Source organism: Bos javanicus, chromosome 13 (genome assembly GCF_032452875.1).
Source record: "Bos javanicus breed banteng chromosome 13, ARS-OSU_banteng_1.0, whole genome shotgun sequence".
Lineage (NCBI taxonomy): Eukaryota > Metazoa > Chordata > Mammalia > Artiodactyla > Bovidae > Bos > Bos javanicus.
Genome location: NC_083880.1, coordinates 43940830 through 43966074, shown reverse-complemented (window position 1 = coordinate 43966074; position 25245 = coordinate 43940830). Strand labels below are relative to the sequence as shown.

At 40.6% G+C, this 25245-nt stretch overlaps 1 non-coding gene across 1 annotated transcript; it reads right to left on the bottom strand.

Annotated features, from left to right (window-relative positions):
* Positions 1–16575: 16575 nt before the first annotated feature.
* Positions 16576–16648, bottom strand: TRNAG-UCC (transfer RNA glycine (anticodon UCC)). The gene has a single exon. It is a non-coding gene; the product is annotated as a tRNA-Gly (tRNA).
* Between the last annotated feature and the right edge of the window lie 8597 nt (positions 16649–25245).

The window sequence follows — 25245 nt, the reverse complement described above, 5'->3', positions numbered from 1 at the left end:
TTTTCTACTTGTTAGGTTTCTATTCATTTAAAAAGAAAAAAAGCTAATTAAACTTGACTCCAAGGAAAACACGTGATTCGCAAAACAGTGTAAATTTGGACATGAGGATAGATCATGAGATCTTTTAAATAATGCAGACCCTGCTCCCAAGAAGACTTTTGCCCGCATTTAATCCAGAAAAGTTTCTAATGAATAAGCCTGGGGAAAGTCCTGTCCTCGGGGATCATCACCAATTCAAATCGATATTAAAATAAAATTCCGGAAATTTCCCATAATGTTGTCAAGTTGTTATACATAGCTGTTCACACAGAGTTCTCACAGTGAAATCAGAGAGGTTTCCTTATTTCCTTTATTTGGACAAAGATGGTAAAACCACGAAATGCTAAACCTTGGATGTCTCCAAAAGAACATGTGATTAAGCCACTTACGTTTTATAAGAAAAAGGACATTCAGTTCTTGCCTAAAAAACCTTCTGCTCAAAAGTTGCACACGCTGAAAATTGGATGGTCATTTTGCTACACGGTAATGGATATAATAGTAACAAGCTGTCTGAGCCAGGCAAAGGGGAAAGTGCTTACTCATTTAATCTGTGTTTACTGATTTAATCTTACTTCTAAAATATGTATTTCAATAGAGAAACTTTGTCAAACTGAAACTTAAAGTTAAATGTGTAACAATCTGGGTAATTTGATTTTTAGATACTTTCAAAAGGAAACCATATTTTAAAATCAAGTTTAAAAGAGTTTCTGTAAAGTTTTCCAATCAGATATTTGATTGAAGTTTTATTTACCTTGTATTGTCTATAACACATTGAAAGTCATTTTATTGTTAAACTATTATCCCCATTTTAAATGGTTGATAGAAAGCAGTACCTACTGGTGGAGAAGGCAATGGCACCCCACTCCAGTACTCTTGCCTGGAAAATCCCATGGGCAGAGGAGCCTGCTGGGCTGCAGTCCATGGGGTCGCTAAGAGTCAGACACATCTGAGCAACTTCACTTTCACTTTTCACTTTCATGCATTGGAGAAGGAAATGGCACCCCACTCCAGTGTTCTTGCCTGGAGAATCCCAGGGACAGGGGAGTCGGGTGTGCTGCCTTCTACCGGGTTGGACAGAGTCGGACACAACTGAAGCGACTTAGCAGCAGTAGCAGCAGTACCTGCTGATAAAAGGAAATATGGACAGATCTTGTAGTATAACCAGGTTCCCAGAAATTCTATCTCTTCTCACCTTCTCAACAAAAATTTCTAATCTATAATTCCCAGTGTAAACCACTTATGGTCCTTTAGACAGTTTTAAAGCCACTTTGCAATATGAGCAAGAAGAAACAATGTAAATTACAAAATAAATTTTCAATATTTTAATGTCCATGACTGTTATGTCAGTTTTCTTTTTTGTTTTGGGGTCAAGTGATGATTCAGAGATGATCTCCTAATCATCATGTTCTTTTTGAATGCAAGCTTTCATTACTTCTGTGAGTGAATAATGTAGATTTATGTCAGCCTCCGGAGAAGGCAATGGCACCCCACTCCAGTACTCATGCCTGGAAAATCCCATGGATGGAGGAGCCTGGAAGGCTGCAGTCCATGGGGTCGCTGAGGGTCGGACACGACTGAGCGACTTCACTTTCACTTTTCACTTTCATGCATTGGAGAAGGAAATGGCAACCCACTCCAGTGTTCTTGCCTGGAGAATCCCAGGGATGGGGGAGCCTGGTGGGCTGCTGTCTATGGGATTGCACAGAGTCGGACACGACTGAAGTGACTTAGCATAGCATAGCATGTCAGCTTGCACTTCCTGAATAGCAGCATAGCTTTCATGAGAATTCTGGCTACAGAACCGAAGCCTGGTCTCCATGCTCATTCCTGTTATCAGATATTTGTTGATGCTGTAGGAAGTATCTTCTTAGTATAAACCATATGTGTGAAAAATCCCTCCCCCACTACTGCAGAAATAACCAGAGGCTGGAAAGACAGCATTTGTTAAAACAACTTTGCTTGGTCACAGCTGGAAACAGAGATGCTTTAGAAAATGGTGAAGAGGTTACAGGAGGATGGCAGGTTCTCCCTGAAAATGCCACTTCTCTGAAAATATGAATGTTCTTACAAGAGAGCCAAGGAGATTCTACAGATAAACATCAGCTGAAAAATATTCTTGACTTCAGTGATCCCATATCCCACCCACCCATCCAATTCCCTACCCAGGTGAACTGCGGTTATTAGGCTAAAACCACAGTTGGCTGAGTAGCAGAGTTGCTAAATCACAGTCCTGGACCCTGTAATCTAACCAGAATTCCCATCAAAACTCTTGCCTTGAATCTTAACTTCAAGATTAAGAACCTCAGTCTCCCTGGCCTTAAACAGAGAAAGTGGACCAGAAAGATTTAGAGTCCCTTTTAGTTCCAAAAGTCAGATATTATGTACAATAATCCTCTCACGACTCAAATACAATTATTATAACTTCTGAGATTTTAGTTTCAAATGTTGCTGTCGATAGTCATTACATTTTTTAGTGTATTAGGAACTAATAAGCAAGGAGAGGAAATGCCATTTTAGGTTGTTTTCTGAGCATTGCTTCTCCCTCATTATAAAACAGGCTGTTGCGCCCTCTGCTGGTATTTCTGAGATTGCCTACCAGGTGACTGCAGTAATTTTCCCGTTTTAAGGATATCTGTGCTTTTTTCTTCTTGTTGCTCCCAATAGCTTTCAAAATTGTTTTCTGATCTCTATTTACAGTAAATAGAAATGCCAAGATAGCTATGCTGGTCTGAAAGTAAAGTTGGGACATTTAATGGTACATTTTCACGTTTCTTCAAGGAGGCTATCGTAAATAGTGCTTCAGTGAACACTGGGGTGCATGTAGTTTTTTAATTATGGATTTCTCCAGGTATAGGGCTTCCCTCCTAGCTCAGTTGGTAAAGAATCCACCTGCACTGCAGGAGACCCTGGTTCGATTCCTGGCTCAGGAAGATCTGCTGAAGGGAGGGATAGGCTACCCACTCCAACATTCTTGGGCTTCCCTTGTGGCTCAGCTGGTAAAGAATCCGCCTGCAATGCGGGAGATCTGGGTTTGATCCTGGGTTGGGAAGACCCCTTGGAGAAGGGAAAGGCTACGCACTCCAATATTCTGGCCTGGGAGAATTCCATGGACTGTATAGCCCATGGGGGCGCAAAGAGTTGGACACAACTGAGCGACTTTCACTTTCACACCCAGGAGTGGGATTGCTGGATCATATGGTAGTTCTGTTTTCAGTCTGTTAAAGAACCATCACACTGTTCTCCATAGTCACCGTATCAATTGACATTCCCACCAATAGTGCAAGAAGAGTTCCCTTTTCTCCACATCCTCTCAATCATTTATTGTTTGGAGATTTTTTGAGATGCCTGGATTGAATTTGTTGATATAAGTTAAGTGGACCATTTGAACTCTACTTACCTAGTGTTCCAAATGAAGTCCCATCCTCATTTCTGGACTCTCTTCAGGAAGCTAAAGGCTATAAAATAAAGTGGGTTCCGTGGTTACACAGCCTAACTCTGTTTCTAGCCACTTATAGAGTAAGAGGCCATTCCTAGCATGACACTATGAGTGTTACACACATGTGTGCATGCACTGTGCCAAGGAAACTGAGGGAACACTGACAGCTCTGCAAGAGGAGTGATTGGATTCCAAGTCATGATGAATAAAGATTTGCTAATGAACAAAGAACAAAGAAAATATCTTCTTGGGGGGGCGGGGAAATGCACTTTGGGTAGAATTAATCAAAGGAATAAATAAAGGAAACCTCCATTACTCACTACTTCAAAGTTCCTGAAATTATGTCTCTTTCAGGGTCTTTGAAGATGTTCTAATTAAGTTTCTAGAGAGGGAAGAATATTTGTCCCTTTTAATGTAAACAAAAAGGCAATTTCATGTCAGTGACATTTTTATGGTTCTGAACTCACAAAATTAACTGTATTCTTCCATCACTCTTACAGAAGGCAGTGTGAAGGAAACTCTTCTAGAAAAGTCCCCCATTAGGTGAATTTATAGAAACCACACAAGGTCCTGTCCATTGCACACACCAAAGATGATATGATACACAAGAAGGCGTCTTTAAATCCTGAAATCTCGCTTTGAGTGGAGGACAGGATGGGTTCCAAATTTTATAAATGTTGTATAATCATATTGCAGTGCTTGGAAGTGAGCAGGCAGCTAATTACTGGAACCACTGATAGGTAAGATGGGACTGAAAGAGCATGACATGCAAAACAAGACTGTTTTAAAACGAAATCCACATTTAGTTTAGTTTGTAAGGGGCTGGTGCCATCACCGACACCCATGGCAGAGTTCTGCTGAAAGACTCAGGGGCTTCCACTGAATACCAGCCTCACTGCCCTGAACGCTCAGATCCATGACAGTCTGTGATTTAATCACAACACAGATGAGGTAGGACCTACTCAGGACATGCAGACTTATTGTTCCGTGTGCCTGTAAAACAGTGAGTGTCTGTCAGGTTATGCAATTCGGATTGGCTGCATGATTAGGCCCCGTGATCTGCTTTATTTTTTCCTTCATTCTCCCACCACTCCCCTGCCTGGGCACAGTGGGCACTATGTCAACTGGAAAAAAAAAAAAATACATGACCTAAAAGTTGAGATACATATTTTATTTGGCAAGCAAAGCTGAGGACTTAAGCCCCAGAAGCAGCCTCTCAGATAGCTCTAAGGCAGGCGTCCTCAGCCTCTGAGGTCTAATGCCTGATGATCTGAGATGGAGCTGTGATAACAGAAATAAAGTGCATGATACATGCGGGCTTTCCAGGTGGCGCTAGTGGTAAAGAACCTGCCTGCAGTGAAGGAGATGCAGGTTCAAGCCCTGGGTCGGGAAAATCCCCTGGAGAAGGGCATGACAACCCATTCCAGGATCCTTGCCTTAGAATCCCATGGACAGAGGAGCCTGGTGGGCTATAGTTCATGAGGTTGCAAAGAGTTGGACACAACTGAATCGACATAGCACGCTCATACACATAACAAATATAATGCACTTGAATCATCCCGAAATCATTCTCCCAGCTCTGGGCCATGGAAAAATTGTCTTCCACACAACCAGTCACTGGGACCAAAATGGTTGGGGACAGCTACCCTAAAGAACTGCCCCAGAGAGGTAAGGGAGGAGCCAGGACACACAGGAGTTTTTGCAACAAAGACCAGGTAGTTAGAACATCAAGGGATTACTGTTAAGAAAACCGGACATCTCAGAGTAAGGAATTTTGCACTTTTCTGTGTAAAGGAAGATGCAAGAGTCTGGCTCACAGAAGTCATTCCTTTGATGTGCCCCTCAGCCATCTGGGGCCAGTGTCTGGTGCTTTCTCCTCCTGAGTCCCCTCAGGGTGCCCCGCTGGCGTGTCTGTAGTGGCTTGATGACTGTAACATCCATTGTTTACTGTTCTGGCAGGTGACAGTTTTCCGTTGACAGCTATAGAACCTAGATAAGGAAAAGAGAGAAATGCATCAAGGGGCCACACAGGATCAAGGTGGCTTCCTTGCTAGAACTGCCTTCCAAGCTTTCTGAATGAATAAAAGACGCTTTTCTACCTGAACAATTTACAGATGAGTCAGTAGGTTTGAACATGTGCCTTTCTTAATTATTTGGGGGCTTTCACAAATTTTACAGGAAAGAGGGACTTCCCTGGTGGTCCAGTGGTTGGGACCTCGCCTTCCAGTGCAAGAGGTGCTGGTTCTATCCCCGGTCAGGAAGCTAAGCTCCTGCATGCCTCAGAGCCAAAAACCCAAAACATTAAAAAAAAAAAAAAAAAGCAATATCATAGCAAATTTAATTAAGACTTTTAAAATGGCCCTTATCAAAAAAACCTTTAAAAATTTTTTTCTGAGAGAATATTTGGTTGACTTAGATATGGCCAAGGTGGTGGGGTTGGTAGCAGGAGAGGGGGACAGCAAATATTTAAATCTGATCAGCACTGATGCTTTCAAAGGAAAATAGTCCTGGCCCCAGACCTCATCTTCCCTGACATACTAGGTCTGGGCAATCAAATGAATGAAAATGTCAGGAAGAGACATAATTGAATCCAACTAGTGACTGCACAAGCCAAACCTTATTAAATAAGGTAACAGGCAAGACAACCCTGGAAACCCATTACCCTAACTCAGTAATTCCCCTTTGCCCGCAGAGGGGAGAACTGGAAACAACAGACTTGAGCGCGACCAACTGGAAAACACCTAACCCATAAGAAAGTATATATTCAAATTATTCTTCTCTTTTGGAGATATAACTTTATTCTTCTCTTTTGGAGATAACTTTATCAGCTTTATGGAGATATAACTTTATCTCCATATATAGCTTTATGGAGGTAGAACACTCTCCAAGTCTAAAGTGTACAACGTGATGACTTGATACACTTGAATGTTGTTGCAAAATGACCACCTTATCAACAAGGAACACCTCCATCACATCACATAGTTACCACTGTGTGTGTGAGAGAGGAGAACATCTAAAATTTACTCTCTTAGCGACTTTCAAGTACACCACACAGTATAAGTAACTACAATCACCATGCTGTATACTGGATCCAGAACTTGCCCATCTTTTAACTGGAAATTTTTTACCCTTTGACCAGTATCTCCCCATTTCTTCCACCACCCTCCACCCCTAGTTTCTGGCACCCATTTTAAAATGTAAATATACTATTGCTACCTATGCAAAGATAACATGTTCACTATCTTTACAAATCTCTGTCAGTTGGCATGCTTTCAATGTTTCAGAATCCAGTATAATGTTTACCTGTGAAGAGTCTTTTCATAAACTTTATGGTACATAAAATCAACTTAAATTTCTTCATGCTATGGAATTTCAGTTCCACAGTGGGCTGACAGTGTTCTCACAGGGAAAAAAAGAACTAGAGTTGCTGGCAGTTTGTTTTCTTTTTAATCTAGAAAGCAACAATACAACTCAAGGTTAACATCTTTTTTAATTAGTAAATTATATACTAACTCATACACAAGCCTGAGTCAACAGACAAGCCTTTATTTTCGGCACCATGCAATTCTCTCTCATCATTACAGAAATTGCTTATTCCTGGATGTCTCAAAAGCTTCCTAAACACAGGGAATTTGGACAATTACAAAAGGTTTTTGTAATGGAGTCCCTTCTGCAAATCAATATTAAATCAGTATCTGACTTGGAAAGAGGCGCAGACCAGAAAGTCATTTGTTTTAATGGAGTCTTAAGAAAACTGTATAAAAAAGAATATGCCTTTAATATCCTCCTAATAAATCAAAACAAGAGATAGCTTGTATAATAGTAAATGTAACTTTGAGAAAAGTTATATCATTTTTTAAAGGAATAAACCTGGATATTGTTTTGAGAACCACTAATTTTGTAATCTACCTCTTTAGTATCATTTATTTTCTTTAATCCTCCAAACTCTGACAACTATAGTAAATGATACATCTGAATGCTAACAAATATATGAAATTGAGTAAGCCAATATTTTGAGAATTATTTGAGACATAAATTTTAAACTCAGATATTAGTGAAATTAACCCAACCTGCAAATTCACATATTAATCTCCCAAAAGAAATATGTTTGATTATTGAAAATGTCCTAGCTTTAGAGAATTAAAAGGTACACAAGAGTGGTAAAGTCTTTAACAGGTAGCTTTAAAATGTGGAACATGAAATTTACCTTGCTACATGTTAAAAACTTTACCATTCTTGTGTAGCCTTTAATTCTGTCAGCATTTTCCTGAAATTCAAAATAATTACAATGTCTTAAGTTCAAGACAACATTTTAGGTTACAATTAAAAGCATTGGTTCATTTGTTATTCTGCTTCCAACTTAGCCTAGCTACAAATCTGGACACAAATAGGAAAAAAATACTAAAACATCTTAAAAACTTTTTGGAGGGTTCTTTTTTCTTATTTCAAGAAATAAACTGTACTCAATGACCTGTTGGATAAATTAAAAACAAACATCCAAGACATGGGAAAATTCATTTAATCAAAATGTTTTCTATTTTAATAATGATATTTAAAATCCTTTAAGTATTATGCAGCTTTTTCTTTTCCTTTTTAAGGTATAAAGTTTCTCTTCCTGGTTTTGGAATCAATGAACAAATACAGGGCTATGAACTTGGTATGGACACAATCAGATCCTTTAAAACATTTTTTTCTGTTTCCTTTTTTAAGTTTCCTGTTGGTCTGACACATTGTGTTCTCACATCCTTTTGAAACCATGTGAGAAAGTAATCAAGTGCATCTCTCTGTCCCCAGATATGCAATGTTTATTAACTGATTGAAATACTGAGTGGTCACCACAACTTGTTATATATGGTCATTCAACCACACAGAGCAAGTGAGGAGTTAGGACACAGGAAACACCCGTAGAAAAGGACAGTGAATAATGGGCAGTTTAATTTTTCTCAAAACACAGAAATATACAACAGTAGCAACAAGCTACTATATTGATGGGGAAAAAAATGAAAACTGCGACAGATTTTACTTTGGGAGGCTCCAAAATTACTGCAAACGGTGACTGCAGCCATAAAATTAAAAGACACTTGCTTCTTGGAGGGAAAGGTCTGGCCCTTCCTATTTAAGACAGGCTCCCTGCAAAGAGGAAGGAGGCACAGGGCTTGTGTCTCAAAAATGCTTTTTTTTTTTAAGCACTGAATTTGCACATTGTAGCACTACTTCCAGTAAACGCGATGAAGAATCTTCACACAACATTGTCTCCCAAAGACTTCCCCTCCCAGGAATTTAGATGTGCAAACACAGAACACATACTTGAGGATTTAGCTCCATCTACAGGAAGCGGGAAGTAAAACAAATTCTTTGTAAACAAAGTTCTCGCGGCCCGCACCCAAATATTAAGAGTCTTTTTGCTTCTGATAAAGGATGTTTTTCCCCTGAGAACGTTCAAGAGCAGAAAAGAAAGTGAGAAGACGAGCTACGTGCGTTACGGGGGCATTGAATGGACTTTCAGTTCAGTTCAGTAGCTCAGTCGTGTCCGACTCTTTGTGACCCCAGGGACTGGCATCACGCCAGGCCTCCCTGTCCATCACCAACTCCTGGAGCTTACTCAAACTCATGTCCATCGAGTCGGTGACGCGAGTGGACTTTAATTTTGTTTTGTCTTTCCTTAGTTCATTAAAAAAAGAAAAGTAGGTTCATCCTTGGTTTTAAAAGAAGTAAAATAAAAAGGAGCATTCTGCAGCGGGGATGTTGATGGTAGGGTCTATGCATTTGTGGGGCTGAGGGTATATGGGAAATCTCTGTCTTCTTCTCAATTTAGCTGCAAAACTGAAACTACTCTTAAATATATTATCTTTTAAAACAAAAAGAACCTCAGGTAGAGCCCATTCAAAGCAAGAAGTATTCATCCTTACATCAGGCTTAGGAAAATATGGTTCTTTTCGATGTTCTCTGTGTTTAATTATGGGAGGATGTATTGACCATATGAAACAAATTCTGCAACATCAGGTGGCAAGTAAAATACCATTTAGTCAAACATTAACGTGTTTTTCAGGACTACGAATAGTTTACCTTCAGTTGGCTTTGACAACATTAGTAGGGAGTCTCTGGGCAGTTTAATTTTTAGGACTAGAGAAAGTTTTAAAATAACAGCAGATATTCATTAACCACTTACTTAGTCACTTTAGGAAAGACTTGTGTATAGTAATAACCTTTACTCCCATGAGACCTAAACAAGGGAGGTATTTTAATCTCAATTTTGCATATGAAAATACTGAGGAATATAGAGATTGAGTTACATCCCCAAAGTCACAGAGCCTCTATGACATAGAGACAGAATCTCAACCCAGGAAATTTATTCCAGAACTGATGACCTCAAACCCCACAGTATATTTTGCCCCTCAGCAAAGACCATCTAATATTTCAGTGTTTCAACTAAACCAAACATTCTTTGATATAAAATTATAGTCCCACATCTATTTTTTTATAGGTTAGTATTTATATTCTGATTGATTTAGGATCACCCAAATGTCATCAATGCTAAGAAAGAGCTGCCAACTCTTCCATTTAGAAAATCAATAATTGTGGAACTGGATTCATGACTCTCCAAGTAAGCTTCGTCATCAAGTACCAAATGCAATTTCATCAGGAAGTATTATGGGAAAATATAAGGCATTAATTTATGTAAATCAAAACATGAGCTTGCAAACTATCATATTTATTATTAGAAACACAGGCAACTTTGAACATTTCCCATCTATAAAGTCCATATTTGAATGATGTTTTATCTAAAAATCTATAAAGACACTGGAATACTGAAATGGAGAAAAATGGGTCTGAAAACAATTTTTAGTCTGCTTTTTGGTTGTGTCAGATGCACAGGCATAATGTGGCCGTTATAATTACTGGAGCACTGCTTGCCATCTCGCGTGCCTGGATTCAAAGTTGGGATGCCAGTACCAGGAAACAGAGAAGCCCTAGCTGTACTGCACTTCATGTTTGCTAGCACCTATTGCTCCCACCAAGGACCATAGGACAGGATTGAGACTGGGTGCGCAGGGAAGATGTGGCATTGGGAGAAAGCAATGTCTGATGTAAACCTTCAGTTAAAATATGCCTCTTTGAAGATGCTGTATAACGGGGAGCCCAGCCCAGTGCTCTGTGAAGACCTAGAGGGGTGGGATGGAGAGAAGAGAGGCCCAGGAGAGAGAGGATATAGATATATAGATATATAGATATATACACACTTATGGCTGATTCACATCACTGTAAAGCAGAAACCAATACAACATTGTAAGTTATCCTGCAATTTAAAAACAATACAATTTTTTTTAAAAAACCATTTAAAAAAATGCCTATCTGAGCTGGGCTTAAATTACCTGGATCCTAGCTTCTGTGGTCCTTTTGGCTGTAGCCACGCTTTCTGGGAAACCAACTCACTCAGAAGGACAATGCAGATAGTGGAGTACAGTTCATTACACCGGCGGGGCAAGGAAGAGTCTCCTCTTAGCCAAGGACCCTGACCAGTTTTTTGTGAAAACCTTATATACCGTAAGTGCCCAAACCCACCTCCCCAAATTCCCTGAAACTAATCTGAACAAAGGAAAAAGGATACAATCAAAGTTAACCTGTGATTCATATGCCTTAAGCCTAGGTAGTTAACTGTGGATAATTATCAATAGGCCTGTGGTCATACCCCAATAAGCATAATAGAATGTATGATTCTATTCGGTTCCACAGATAATTAGGGTATTCTTTTAGGTGATGGAGAGCCCTGGGGCTCTTCCTTCTAGGGGCCTGGTTTTCCAGTTGGTATGTCGTTTTCATAGATACTGGGCATATAGCTCAAAGTCCACAGTCCACCCCAAGATGGAGTCTTGCTTTCAAGATAGAGCCTGTTCTGTTTCCTCCTTCACTTCCTCCTTCCCTCCCATCCTTTTTTTTTTTTTCTTTTTTCCTCTTTTCATTTTAGTTTGGAACGTTTCAGCTGACGTACCTTCAAGCTCAGTGATTCTTTCCCTGTCTGTGTCTAATCTAATCACGAGCCCATCAGATAGTTCCCACCTCCCTGCTTGCATCATTCGTTCCTTCTTGTGTGCTGTCTACCTTTTCCATTAGAGCTTAATCATAGTGATTTCAAAGCATTCCAGAATTTGTCCCATAGCTAAGTATATCTCTGATGCTCATTTTGTCTTTCCAGACTGTAATTTTCCTTCCTTTTAGCACACCGTGTGATTTTTTTTTTTTTTAATTGAAAGCCAGACATGATGTGCTGGGTAATAGGAACCAAGCTAAAGAGATCTTCCGTATGGGCTTTGGGCTATTTATTGTAGCTGTACATGCCAGAGACTTCAAAGTCCTGTACTTGAGTCGGTTTTGTCTCCTCTGCTGTCTTCGTGGCTCTCCTAAAATTCTTCCTTAGATAGAGTCTGAGCTCCCTGCAGTCTACTGCTACCATTTGGGAGCCCCCTGATGGGACTGTGGGGGCAGGGATGTGCTCTGTTACATTCTGGTTAAACCCTGGTCTCTTGCTGGGCCTGTGTCCATGGGCTGTGACTTTCACATGTGCTGCTCAGCTCCTGGAAGAGGGGGCTGGAGTCAGGGCAGCTGACTTCCCCCAAGGGGGAAAAGGCCCTGGAGCAATCTGCTCCCCACAGAACAGGCTTCTGTTCCTGAGAACACTTGAGTGTCTTTCTCAAACACCCTTTTCCCCACCAGAGCCACAAGGGGCTCTTCCTTGGCTCTTCACAGAGCTCCTGGAGGAAAAGCCCTTTTCTGTGGTCTCCATCAACTTCTCATTCTCAAGCTAGTCCACCCTCTGCTTCCAGAAATTCAACAAAAATATAATTTAAGTATCGCTACCAGTTTACAGTTCCAGAGAGTTCTATTCAGGTAAGCAGGTCTGGGCTCTCATTCTCCAAGTTCATCTTTTTCTCCAGAGTTTGGAGTGGTATCTATATCTGAGACTTCATCAAGTTTTTTTTTTTTTTTTCGATTAGTTCATTTTTTTTTTTCCTGATCTGTAGATGCTAATGACAACTGTCAAGCTCTTCACTTGTCAAAGTTGAAGCTATAAGTCTGTGCCTGTTTCCCAGTGTGTCTTTCTACCAACGTCTCCCTCTCTTGACAGCTGCATCTCCAGATCTGGACAGCTAGCGGGAATCTGCCCTTGTAATTGGTTTCTGATTTCTTCTTGTGTGCCAACTACAAATTGGCACTTGCCAAGAGCATCTGCCGCGGAGTGAATAACAACAAGGGCATTTTTTATCCATCTCTGGAGATTGAACCCTGTGTTGCTTCAGCTGCCAACCTTCAACACCCCCAGAAGGGAATTCAGGGTGGAGAATGAGGAACTTTGTGCTCCAGGGAAACTGGTGGAACAGGTCTTTAGTTAGATATTTTGAGAGACTGCTTTCACTATCTCAATCCTTGTATCTATTCATACCTAGAAAATCACTAAATCCCTTAATGGTGACATCAGCTCCTCGTGACTAACAGAAAACCTTTTGTAAAGTAAGTGCTTGCTTGCACTGAACTCCTCCTTCACCAAAATCTTACACCCCGAACTTCCTCCACTGCCTCTTTGGAGCAGTCTCTCCGAGCTATTTGAGGTACTGTCTCCCAGGCTGCTGTCCTCATTTTGCCCCAAATAAAACAACACAAAACTTTCAAGTTGTGCGTTTTTTCTCAGTTGACATGTGAAATCACAACCCTGAGGGAACACTGCTGTTGAGGAAAGCTAAGAGGTAGAAAGACTTATATCATTGATATTTTTGTCATTTAACTAAATAGTTAATAAATAATTTTATGTGATTAAAAATATCATTATCCAGCAGCTCTGGCAAAATTTCCAAAACATTTATTTTGTAGGCAAGTTAAAAGTATTCAAGGGTATTGATTGAAACCACCAGACAAAGAGATCTGGAAGATGTTCTTTAAAATTCACCATTTGAAAAGAAAAAAAAAACAAAGAAAAATACTCTGTATTCTGACATTGCCCTCCAATAAAAGAGATTAGGCATGTATATATGCATGTGCATTTCAGAAACCCTTATTAAGATTTTAATTTGCTATCAAGGACAACTTGTCATATGAAGAGGAGACTATTTTATGATTCATTTGCCAAGTGTGACTGTGACAGCCAAGATTAATTTAATCGGGGCTTTTATACATTAGTATTCAAAAGGAACCTAAAGCAGAGAGAAGTGCCTGGTTTTGTTTTATTTTAATAATGAAGGAAGTGTGTGCTGTTCTCTGTTTTGATGATTACAATGAGCTGGTGGAGTAAATGGTTTCATAGTTAAACACAAATTTGTGTGTGTGGATTGTGTTTAGGAATGAAAGCTACTTCAAGCTGTATTTCAACCCTTTTAGACAAGTGCTCAAATGACACGGGGTCATAAAAAGCAGGGGCTGTAACATTTACTCTGGAAAATAAATGTTTACCTCGAGCAGCAATTGACATTTCTAGCTCATTATGTGAATGTCAAGCACGGTTTCAAGTCCCTCTCCCAGCACCAGTGCGAGTACCTTGGCTTCGGGCCTTGGGCCAATGTCAGACTGATTCACCTTGACTTTAAAGTGGCTTACCTTTACTTCTTATAATTCACATTCGTGTCAGGAACGTGATCTCCACATTCATAATGAGCGATGCATGTTCAGAGAGGAAATAAACCCGCAGGAACCATGGAAACAGGAAGAGCTGCACACGTGGGTGGCCCTCGTTGCACAGCACCCCATCAAGAGGGCTGTGCTATGAGGTTTAACCCACCCCGCTGAAACCAGGAGGCCTCCGGGACCACAAGGTGCTACTCAAAGCCTCCATCCTCAACCTGACCTCTGACCTACACTGTGCCTGTTAGGCACTATGGTTACTGTTGCTAGTGGTGATGCAGCCACAGAAACCTCAGCTAGCACAGGAGCCCCGTCCCTTCCATCACCTCCTTCCTCTTCTCCTGTTCCTTTTTTTTTTTTTTTTTTTTTGCCAAACACACATAATCCACGGCCATTGTAAGCAAAATCCTTGAATCTTCTGCTTTTGTTTCCATTTTACTAATGCGAAGTTTTCCTATTTTCTTGTCTTAATTGCAGCAACAATAGCACCATAAAAATCTTCATTCTGATGTTTCTACCTATTGTTTCTTTCTCTCAATGTAAGTCTATGGAGAAAATCACACACACTTCATTTCTGTTTTAGTTGTTCAGTCACTGAGTCATATATGATTCTCTGCGACCCCATGAACAACAGCTCGCCAGGACCCCCTGTCCTTCATTGCCCTTCATTATCATTATTGAGAGTTTGCTCAAACTCATGTCTATTGGGCCAGTGATGCTATCTAACCGTCTCATTCTCTGTTGCCCCTTTCTCCTCTTGCCCTCAGTCTTTCCCAGCATCAGGGTCTTTTCCAGTGAGTCGGCTCTTCACATCAGGTGGCCAAAGTACTGGAGCTTCAGCATCAGTCCTTTCAATGAATATTTTAGGGTTAGTTTCCTTTAGGATTAACTGGTTTGCTTTCCTTGCTGTCCAAGGGACTCTCAAGAGTCTTCTCCAGTACAATTTGAAAGCATCAATTCTTTGGTGCTCAGCCTTCTTTATGGTCCAACTCTCACATCCATATATGACTATTGCAAAAACCATAGCTTTAACTATATTAGTAACTTTAATGATTACTACTGAGAGTTTATCATATGCCAAGAAGTCCACAAGCTTCCTGAATTTTTAATTATAGACAGCCCCATTACTGTTAGTTATCTAGTCTGTGCCATGCATTTAGCATTTCCATAACATTTCAGTATTATTATTGTATGGAAGTACATACAGTCTGACTCCTCAACTACATGTAAGCCTCTTATAGTTAACTATTGTGTCTTACTATCTATAACAAAGGTCTATATAGTCAAAGCTATGGTTTTTCCAATAGTCATGTATGGATGTGAAAGTTGGACCATAAAGAAGGCTGAGCACTAAAGAATTGATGCTTTTGAACTGTGGTGTTGGAGAAGATTCTTGAGAGTCCCTTGGACTGCAAGGAGATCAAACCAGGAAATTCTAAAGGAAATCAACCCTGAATTTTCAATGGAAGGACTGATGCTGAAGCTGAAGCTCCAATACTCTGGCCACCTAATGTGAAGAGCCAACTTATTGGAAAAGACCCTGATGCTGGGAAAGATTGAGGGCAGGAGAAAGGGGTGACAGGATGAGATGGTTGGATGGCATCATCAACTCAATGGACATGAGTTTGAGCAAGCTCTGGGAAACAGTGTTACTAGACAGGGAAGCCTGGCAATGCTGCAGTCCATGGGGTTGCAAAGAATTGGAAATGACTTAATGACTGAACAACAACATTGTGTATGATTATAATAACAAAAGTGACAGAAAAATAAGCTTTAAAGTCAAAGAAACAGATCCAGCATGGAGTCAAAATAGACTCTCCTCTGTTGCAATATTATTACCTTGCTTGAAATATTTGTTTTAAATGAAAAGACATGATGTGTGTAGCGTGGTGGAGGACTGGAGGAGTGGGGAGGGGTCCTTTCCTGTGTAAACTCTCTGAACAAGAAATATCCAGTGTGCAGCCCTTAATTAAAACAGCATTTTATAATGTGAAAAATAGCTAATTCTTATTTAGAGTTCAGGCTATAGGTCTAAAAGGAAGAACTGTAATTTTTTTTTTAAGCTACAAGAAATATCAATATTCTCCATTATTACTGATAATTGGATTATGGATTAAAATTGAGGAATGAGTTTCATAAAAGTGTTTTTTGTTAATTGTTTATTATTACATTATAATATTTTAATAGAATATACTAAAGACCCATTTTACTATAAGTTCACACTTTAGATTTTTTGCATATTGTATATCACATATTTTTTAATTTTTAGGTATTCAAATACATGAACATATATAATGTATCCCTGAACTACAGTTTGATGTGAAAAATCCTACACCTCACATTTTATTCTTTTTTGATGTTTCTTTTTCTTTTCTTTTCTTGGTGGGGGGGGTGGGTTTATTTTAAAGCGAAATTTCTGCACTAATTTTATCTTACCTGAATTACAACATCCATTTTTGGGGGGCCACACTATACAACATATGGACTCTTAGTTCCCCAACCAGGCTTTGAACCTACGCCCTCTGCAATGGAAGTGCAGAGTCTTAACCACTGGACTACCAGGGAAGTCCCTATAATAAAGTGTTTTTTAAGATGTTTACCTAAGATGTTATGGAAAATTCGATGAATTTTGAGGCCAACCCAATAAGTTCACTGTAAAAAACCCTGTTTTATGCAGTATTGCTGTCCTAACATGCACAGCATTTTGTTTTTGCTAGTAGATGACAATCGATAAAGCTCTTATTTGATTCCCTGAGGCCTTAGTGATAAAATGGCAAAATGAGATGTATAGACATGATGTTCTCTTAAGATTTCAGAAGATACAGTTTTAGGTGAAGGGAAGAATAAAAGAGAATCTAATAGAGGAAATGCAGAGCCTTCATTAAATTCTGAAGAAAGGTGATAATGTAATTAAGCCAATAGGGAAGAGAAAACTCAAGATAAGGGAATAATTCAAACCTAAGCTAGACTCCAAAATGTCCACAAAAAGTATGAGACAGAGTGAGAAAACCAGGTTGGCTGGACTGGAGAGGTGGGATGGTCAGCTTTTGGAGACAAAAATTGAGAGCCTGTGACTTTTTTTTCCTCAGTAAGAGGAAACTGACAGAAGTTCTTGCATGTCCCTGGGGGTGAGGAAACAAGTGACAAGGCAGGTCAGATCACGTGGGGAAATACTGTCGTGTCTTCTACAGATGAGTGCCCAGATTCTGGAGTCAGATGTTTCAAACCCACCCCAGCTCCATCATTCATGGGCTCTGTGATTTGGGTAATTAGCCTGGCTTCTCTGTGCCTCAAGTTGTCAGCACCAAAAAGGAGGTTATAATCCTATCTCAGTTGGCCTCATAAATTATGGATATGTTAAAGGTTATATGGAGAGAGGGGGAGGTTGCAGAGGAAGGGCTGTGAAGGTTTGGGAAAAAGGGAACTGGAACCAAGCAGGACTCCATGGACCTTCCCGGAACAGGCCTTCCCCGTATCCTCTGCTTTAGCTCCTCTCTGAAAAGTACCTAATGAATAGATAACAGTATCTGATGCACATTTCCTGAGTTGTTTTACAGATATGAAAACCCTCCACCAAATGAAAAATGTTAACTGCTTGCTGACAAAGGTCTGTCTAGTCAAAGCTATGGTTTTTGCCGTAGTCATGTACAGATGTGAGAGTTGGACCATAAAGAAAGCTGGGCACTGAAGAATTGATGCTTTCAAATTGTGGTGCTGGAGAAGACTCTTGAGAGTCCCTTGGACTGCAAGGAGATCAAACTAGTCAATCCTAAAGGAAATCAACCCTGAATTTTCAATGGAAGGACTGATGCTGAAGCTGAAGCTCCAATACTTTGGCCACCTAATGTGAAGAGCCAACTCATTGGAAAAGACCCTGAAGCTGGGAAAGACTGAGGGCAGGAGGAGAAGGGGGCAACAGAGGATGAGATGGTTGGATGGCATCACCGACTCAATGGACATGAGTTTGAGCAAACTCTGAGAGAAGGTGATGGACAGGGAAACCTGCAGTCCATGGAGTCGCAAAGAGTTGGACACGACTGAGCGACTGAACAACTGCTTGGCGACCATGAGCACACTGCCCCAAGCCTCCTGGAGCCTAAGGACTGACAATGTTAACCCTGGTGACACCACCCTGCTATCTCACTATCAGTCAATCAGAGAACTGTGCACAGAGCTGATCTCAAACCCTGAGACACCCTCTCCCTCACTGGGCTTTTGAAAGTGCTTTGAGGAAACCCTTCAGGGAGGTCAGGCCTTTTTAGGGCAGAAGCCACTCATCTCCCTGCAAGGCCCTGCAGTAACCCCTTTTCTGTTCCAGACTGTGATGTTTCCATGTATTTGGCCTCACTGTGCCTTGGGGACACGGATTTGTGCGAATAGCACCAGGAAAAGATAGATGCAATAAAAACTGTTAGCAGCTACGGAAAGTCAGTCCCCACCTGATCCTGTGGGGAAGTACCCACAGCTCAGGGAATTTCTCTCCATCCATCTACAAATAGCTAGTCTGAAATAGTGAGAAGGCAATGGCACCCTACTCCAGTACTGTTGCCCGGAAAATCCCATGGATGGAGGAGCCTGGTAGGCTGCAGTCCATGGGGTCGCTAAGAGTCAGACACGACTGAGCGACTTCACTTTCACTTTCCACTTTCATGCATTGGAGAAGGAAATGGCAACCCGCTCCAGTGTTCTTGTTTGGAGAATCCCAGGGACGGGGGAGCCTGGTGAGCTGCTGTCTATGGGGTCGCACAGAGTCGGACATGACTGAAGCGACTTAGCAGCAGCAGCAGCAGTCTGAAATAGCATCCTTTACTTGTGAGTAAGAATACATTAACTGAATTGTTACCAAAGCGATAAACCAAAGCCTCTTTGGTGTATCACCAGAATGATGGCATCACTTGGTTAAGGGCTCATTTTCAAACCACATTCCTGAAGTGGTGCTTGACCTGTAATTAAGAGTGATATTGAAAACCTTCCTGCAGCTTCTCAAAAGTGTCCTATGTGGAATGAGAATATCTCCTGATATATCAATAAACAAGACATGTCACAGCCAACAGGGATTTCTGGCCTTCAAATATGAATGAAGGCTCACCAAAGTGGGATCCAGCAGATGCCTCCAGTCCCTACAGTGACTGCTGAGGAGCTGGGGGAATGCACGAATCAGCCATCTGCCACAACTGCCACTCCTTAAGGTGAACAAGGAAACAGAATTTGGCCCCAGATAGTCGAGGTGCAATGAAAGGAATGGATTCAGTGAGTCCAGAGGCTGGCATCTTCCCATACCTAGAACACTAAGTTCCTTAACTTGATACCTGATCTTTAATGTTCAGACTGACTGCTCCCTTTGTTGCAAACTTATATACAGCCTGACTCCCCCTCCTGCCTCCTTGGAGCAGTTTTCTCAGAGCTACTGAGATGCTGTTTCCCCGTCTTGGGGTCCTAAACATTCCCACCAAATAAAAAAACTCTCTACTTTGAGGTTGTGACTAATATTTTGTTGACACCTAGTACAACTTGGAAGGTTCATCAGAAAGAAAAAAAAAAAAAAGACCGCATAATTGATAAACACAGCAAACAGATCACAGTTCTCTTTGGCCTGAGAACCTGCAACAGTTTTAAGACTCTATCCCACTTAGCATAATGCTCTTGACGGTCACTCATGCTGTTATTCTTTTTCATCATCATAGATTTTTTACTGGGATGTACAGATAAATACAAATTTAAAAGGATCGACTGTCATTTGATCTCAAAAGAATAGAGACATAATTACCAATAATCGGTGTGTCTGTGGAGGATCTGCTTATTTCATTGTTCTGAAAGCCTTGGTCATGGTCAGGGCAAGTCTTCAACACACCAGAAATGCAGGGCTTACTTTAAAAAGCATTATTTTGCCCAAGGAAAGGCTTTTAATATCACATCTAGTTTCCACGTTTGTTTGGGTGAGCTTCTGACATGACCATGACTTGTTTGCCTCCCTTCTTACATCATTTAGACTGAAGGAGAAAGTCTTTCAACAGAGATAACCCCAAAACATGGGATTGAAATTGTGATGCTTTGCAGAGTCAGAAAGACTTTTCCTGCTTAGAAAATGTTTCCTCTGTAACACAGATGTGCTTTTCAAAGCCTTGGAATTTCCTCCTTTGAAAATATGTTGAGTCAACTGAATTTTTAAAGAAAATAATTATACCCTGAATTTGGCTCTGCTGAAAAAGCACACAAGAACTGCAATCATGCTTTTTATATGTGTTTTAAAGTTTTCCTGGAGTTTATCATGTGAGGATGAACTGAAGAACTGTGGTCCTGGGATTAATGCAGACTCGATCTTCAAAAGAATGAGAAAGTGCACAGAGGTGAAAAAATGTGCCAACATGCTTATTATCATTAACCTTTAGGATCTGAAATGTAATATTCAAAATCTGTATTGATCATTATTTGAAATATGTTTGTTGTTAAAAAATTTTTCTAGTCAAATGAATATTGAGAATGGGTAAGTGTATGACGATGGTAAGAAGGTTCCTTTATGTGTTTCAAGTTTGGGGGGGATTACAACTACAGACAGTGTTAACGTATCTTTCCACAGCTGGCTGCACCACTTGTGTTCCCAGCAGCAATGGATGAGTTTTGTTTGCTAAGTATTTCTGTCAACATTTACACAGCCAGCCTTTTCTGTTATTGTTGTTCAAATGTAGTGGACCTCACTGTGGTTTAATTTGAATTTCTCTAATGATTAAAAAGCAGCAAGAGAGTTCCAGAAAAACATCTATTTCTGCTTTATTGACTATGCCAAAGCCTCTGACTGTGTGGATCACAATAAACTGTGGAGAATTCTGAAAGAGATGGGAATACCAGACCACCTGACCTGCCTCTTGAGAAACCTGTATGCAGGTCAAGAGGCAACAGTTAGAACTGGACATGGAACAACAGACTGGTTCCAAATAGGAAAAGGAGTACGTCAAGGCTGTCACCCTGCTTATTTAACTTATATGCAGAATACATCATGAGAAACGCTGGGCTTGTTAGAAGCACAAGCTGGAATCAAGATTGTTGGGAGAAATATCAATAACCTCAGATATGCAGATGACACCACCCTTATGGCAGAAAGTGAAGAGGAACTAAAAAGCCTCTTGATGAAAGTGAAAGTGGAGAGTGAAAAAGTTGGCTTAAAGCTCAACATTCAGAAAACGAAGATCATGGCATCTGGTCCCATCACTTCATGGCAAATAGATGGGGAAACAGTGGAAACAGTGGCAGACTTTATTTTTGGGGGGCTCCAAAATCACTGAAGATGGTGACTGCAGCCATCAAATTAAAAGACACTTATTCCTTGGAAGGAAAGTTATGACCAACCTAGATAGCATATTGAAAAGCAGAGATATTACTTTGCCAACAAAGGTCCATCTAGTCAAGGCTATGGTTTTTCCTGTGGTCATGTGTGGATGTGAGAGTTGGATTGTGAAGAAAGCTGAGAGCTGAAGAATTGATGCTTTTGAACTGTGGTGTTGGAGAAGACTCTTGAGAGTCCCTTGGACTGCAAGGAGATCCAACCAATCCATTCTAAAGGAGATCAGCCCCGGGTGTTCTTTGGAAGGAATGATGCTGAAGCTGAAACTCCAGTACTTTGGCCACCTCATGCGAAGAGTTGACTCATTGGAAAAGACCCTGATGCTGGGAGGGATTGGGGGCAGAAGGAGAAGGGGACGACAGAGGATGAGATGGCTGGATGGCATCACCGACTCAATGGACGTGAGTTTGAGTGAACTCCAGGAGTTGGTAATGGACAGGGAGGCCTGGCGTGCTGCAATTCATGGGGTCGCAAAGAGTTGGACAGGACTGAGTGACTGAATTGAACTGAACTGAATGATTAAAGATGGTGAGCATCCTTTCACGTGCTTATTTGCTATTCATATATCTAATTTGGTGAAGTGTCTGTTCAAACCTTTTTGCCTGGTTTTTTATTGCTTCTGTTTTTTCATCATTGAATTCTGAATGCTCACAGCTTATTAAATATATGCATTGATAAAAAAAAACACGTAAGTAGAATATAGTTTGCCTTTTCCTTGTCTTAGCAGTGTCTTCACAAACTCAGTTTTTAATTTTGGTTAATTCTATTTCTTCATTTAGGTGAAGGATTTTTGGTTTTATATCTAGGAAATCTTTGCTAAACTTGAGGTCACAAGGGCTTCCCTGGTGGCTCAGACAGTAAAGAAACTGCCTGCGATTTCCTGGCAGTTTTCTGCAAAGAAACTCCTGCAACCCAGGAGACCTGGGTTCAATCCCTGAGTCAGGAAGATCCCTTGACCAAGAGAATGGCTACCCACTGCAGTATTCTTGACTGGAATATTCCATGGACAGAGGAGCCTGGCAGGATTATAGCCCATGCAAAGGGTTGGACACGACTGAGAAACTTTCACAAGGTCACAAAGCTTTTCTCCTATGTTTATTTCCAGAAATTTGATACACTTTAACATTTAGGTCTACGATGCATTTTGAGTTAACTTTTGTATACATTGCAAAGTAAGGACCAAAGTTCAATATTTTTGCATATGGATGTCCCTAGTAGTATTTGTTGAGAAGACTATTCTTCCTCAATGGAATTACCCCTGAAACTTTGTAGAAAATCAACTAACAATATTTAGCGGGTGCATTTCTGGAGGCTTCTCAGATCCCTCGATTCATGAGCCTATCCTTTTGCTAAGACCGCACCATCTACAGCAGATTCATAGGAATCCTTAACATCTGGACATGTGAGCTCTCCAACTTTGTTCTCCTTTTTCAAAATGGTTTGGGCTAACAGTCCTGTCCTTTTGAATTGCCGTTTAAATTTTAGAAATAGTTTGCCAGTTCTTATGAAAAACCCGTGTGATTTTAACTCAAATTGTATTAAATCTCTTTATTAACTTGGGAAAAATTGAGTTATCACCATATTCAGCCTTACTGTTCCTGAACAGATCAAACCACTGTGTTTATGAAAGCGCCGTTTCAGTGTTTCATTCGTGTTTTGTGGCCTGGGCATACAGATCAAGCACATACTGTTAGACTGATACTTAAGGATCTCGAATTATTTTGTTCTAGTGAAAACGGCTTATTTTTAAACTTCAACAATTGTTCGTTGCTAGCCTGTAGACATGAAATTGATTTTAAAATACTAATTTGCTAACCTTACGAATCTGTTCTAGTAGCTTATCTTCTTCATTCCTTTGGATTTTCTACTCAATTGTCTGTGAATAGATATATATATACACAGGATATAAGCCTTTTATTTCTTTGTCTTCCTTTATTTCATATCTAAGATGACTGATACAGATTTCTGTCCTGTTCCTGATTTTAGGAAAAGAGCATTCAGTCTTTCACCAATAAATACATTTGAGCTACAGGTATTTTATAGATCCACTTCATCAGGTTAAGGAAGATCTCTTTTAGTGAATGAATTAATAGTGAACTATGTCAATTTGTTTTTCCTGCATCTGTGGAAAGACCTTGTTTTCTTCTTTAATCTATTATTATGATACATTACATTGATTTTAAATATTTAACCAGCCTTCCATTTCCTGAATAAACGCCATGTTTTGCAGTTTTTACATATTTCTGGGCAGTTTGCTCATTTTGTAAACAGTATTTGCATTTATATACAGAAGGATGTTGTCAAGGCTATGGTTTTTCCAGTGGTCATGTGAGTTGGACTATAAAGAAAGCTGAGAGCTGAAGAATTGATGCCTTTGAACTGTGGTGTTGGAGAAGACTCTTGGACTTCTTGGAGTCCCTTGGACTGCAAGGAGATCTAACCAGTCCATCCTAAAGGGGATCAGTCCTGGGTGTTCATTGGAAATACTGATGTTGAAGCTGAAACTCCAATCCTTTGGCCACCTGATGCGAAGAGCTGACTCATTGGAAAAGACCCTGATGCTGGGAAAGATTGAGGGCAGGAGGAGAAGGGGATGACAGAGGATGAGATGGTTGGATGGCATCACCGACTTGATGGACATGGGTTTGGGTGGACTCTGGGAGATGGTGACGGACAGGGAGGCCTGGTGTGCTGCGGTTCATGGGGTCCCAAAGAGTCAGACACGACTGAGCGACTGAACTGAAGTGAACTGAGAGAAGGATGTTGGTCCATAGTTTCACGGGGAGGTTTGGTGTCTTTGGATTTTTCAGTACTGCTGGCCTCATAAAATGAGTTGGAAGTTGTCTCCCAAACCTCATTATTGTAGAAGAAATTATGTAAAATTTTTATTATTTCTTCCTGAAATGTTTGGTAGAACTCACTACTGAAACTTCCTCGATCTGGAAGAATTTTTTTTTTTTTTTGCCACACTGTGGGGCATGTGGGATCTTCGCTCCCCACCAGGGATGGAACCAGTGCCCTCTGCAGAGGAAGCCTAGAGTCTTAATGACTGGACCACCAGTGAAGATCCTGTTTGAAAAACTTAACCGCAAACAATTATGTACTTTAATAGATACAACGTTATTATCCATTTCTTCTCAAGTGACTGGCAGTTCCTTTAATGTCCTAGGGAAATTTCCTCTGCAAATATTTTAAGAATAGCTCAAATCCTTTTCACCAGTGGCAAATCATTTTTTGCCTTTAGTATCTGCCGCACTGCAATATTACTTTTTCTAGTCTCAGCCCCCTGGAACTATTTTCACCTTTATCATCTACCCAAAATGTAATATTGTTCATGTCTCACTCTTTCTTGCTGCTGCTGCTGCTGCTAAGTCACTTCAGTCGTGTCCCACTCCGTGCGACCCCATAGATGGCAGCCCACTAGGCTCCGCCGTCCCTGGGATTCTCCAGGCAAGAACACTGGAGTGGGTTGCCATTTCCTTCTCCAGTGCATGAAAATGAAAAGTGAAAGTGAAGTCGCTCAGTCATGTCCAACTCTTAGCAATCACACGGACTGCAGCCTACCAGGCTCCTCCATCCATGGGATTTTCCAGGCAAGAGTACTGGAATGGGGTGCCATCGCCTTCTCTGCACTCTTTCTTAGCAGTCTTTTAAAGGCTCATTCAAATTGCTGAGTATATAAATTCTTCGCAGCACATTAAAAATGGATCTCTACCAAAAGCCTCCAGCATCATCTCCACTCACATTTTCCTAAGGTGATAATCATGGCCTACAGAAGCCAGACTGCTTGTGCTTCTGTGACTCAACTGCATTGCCCACACTA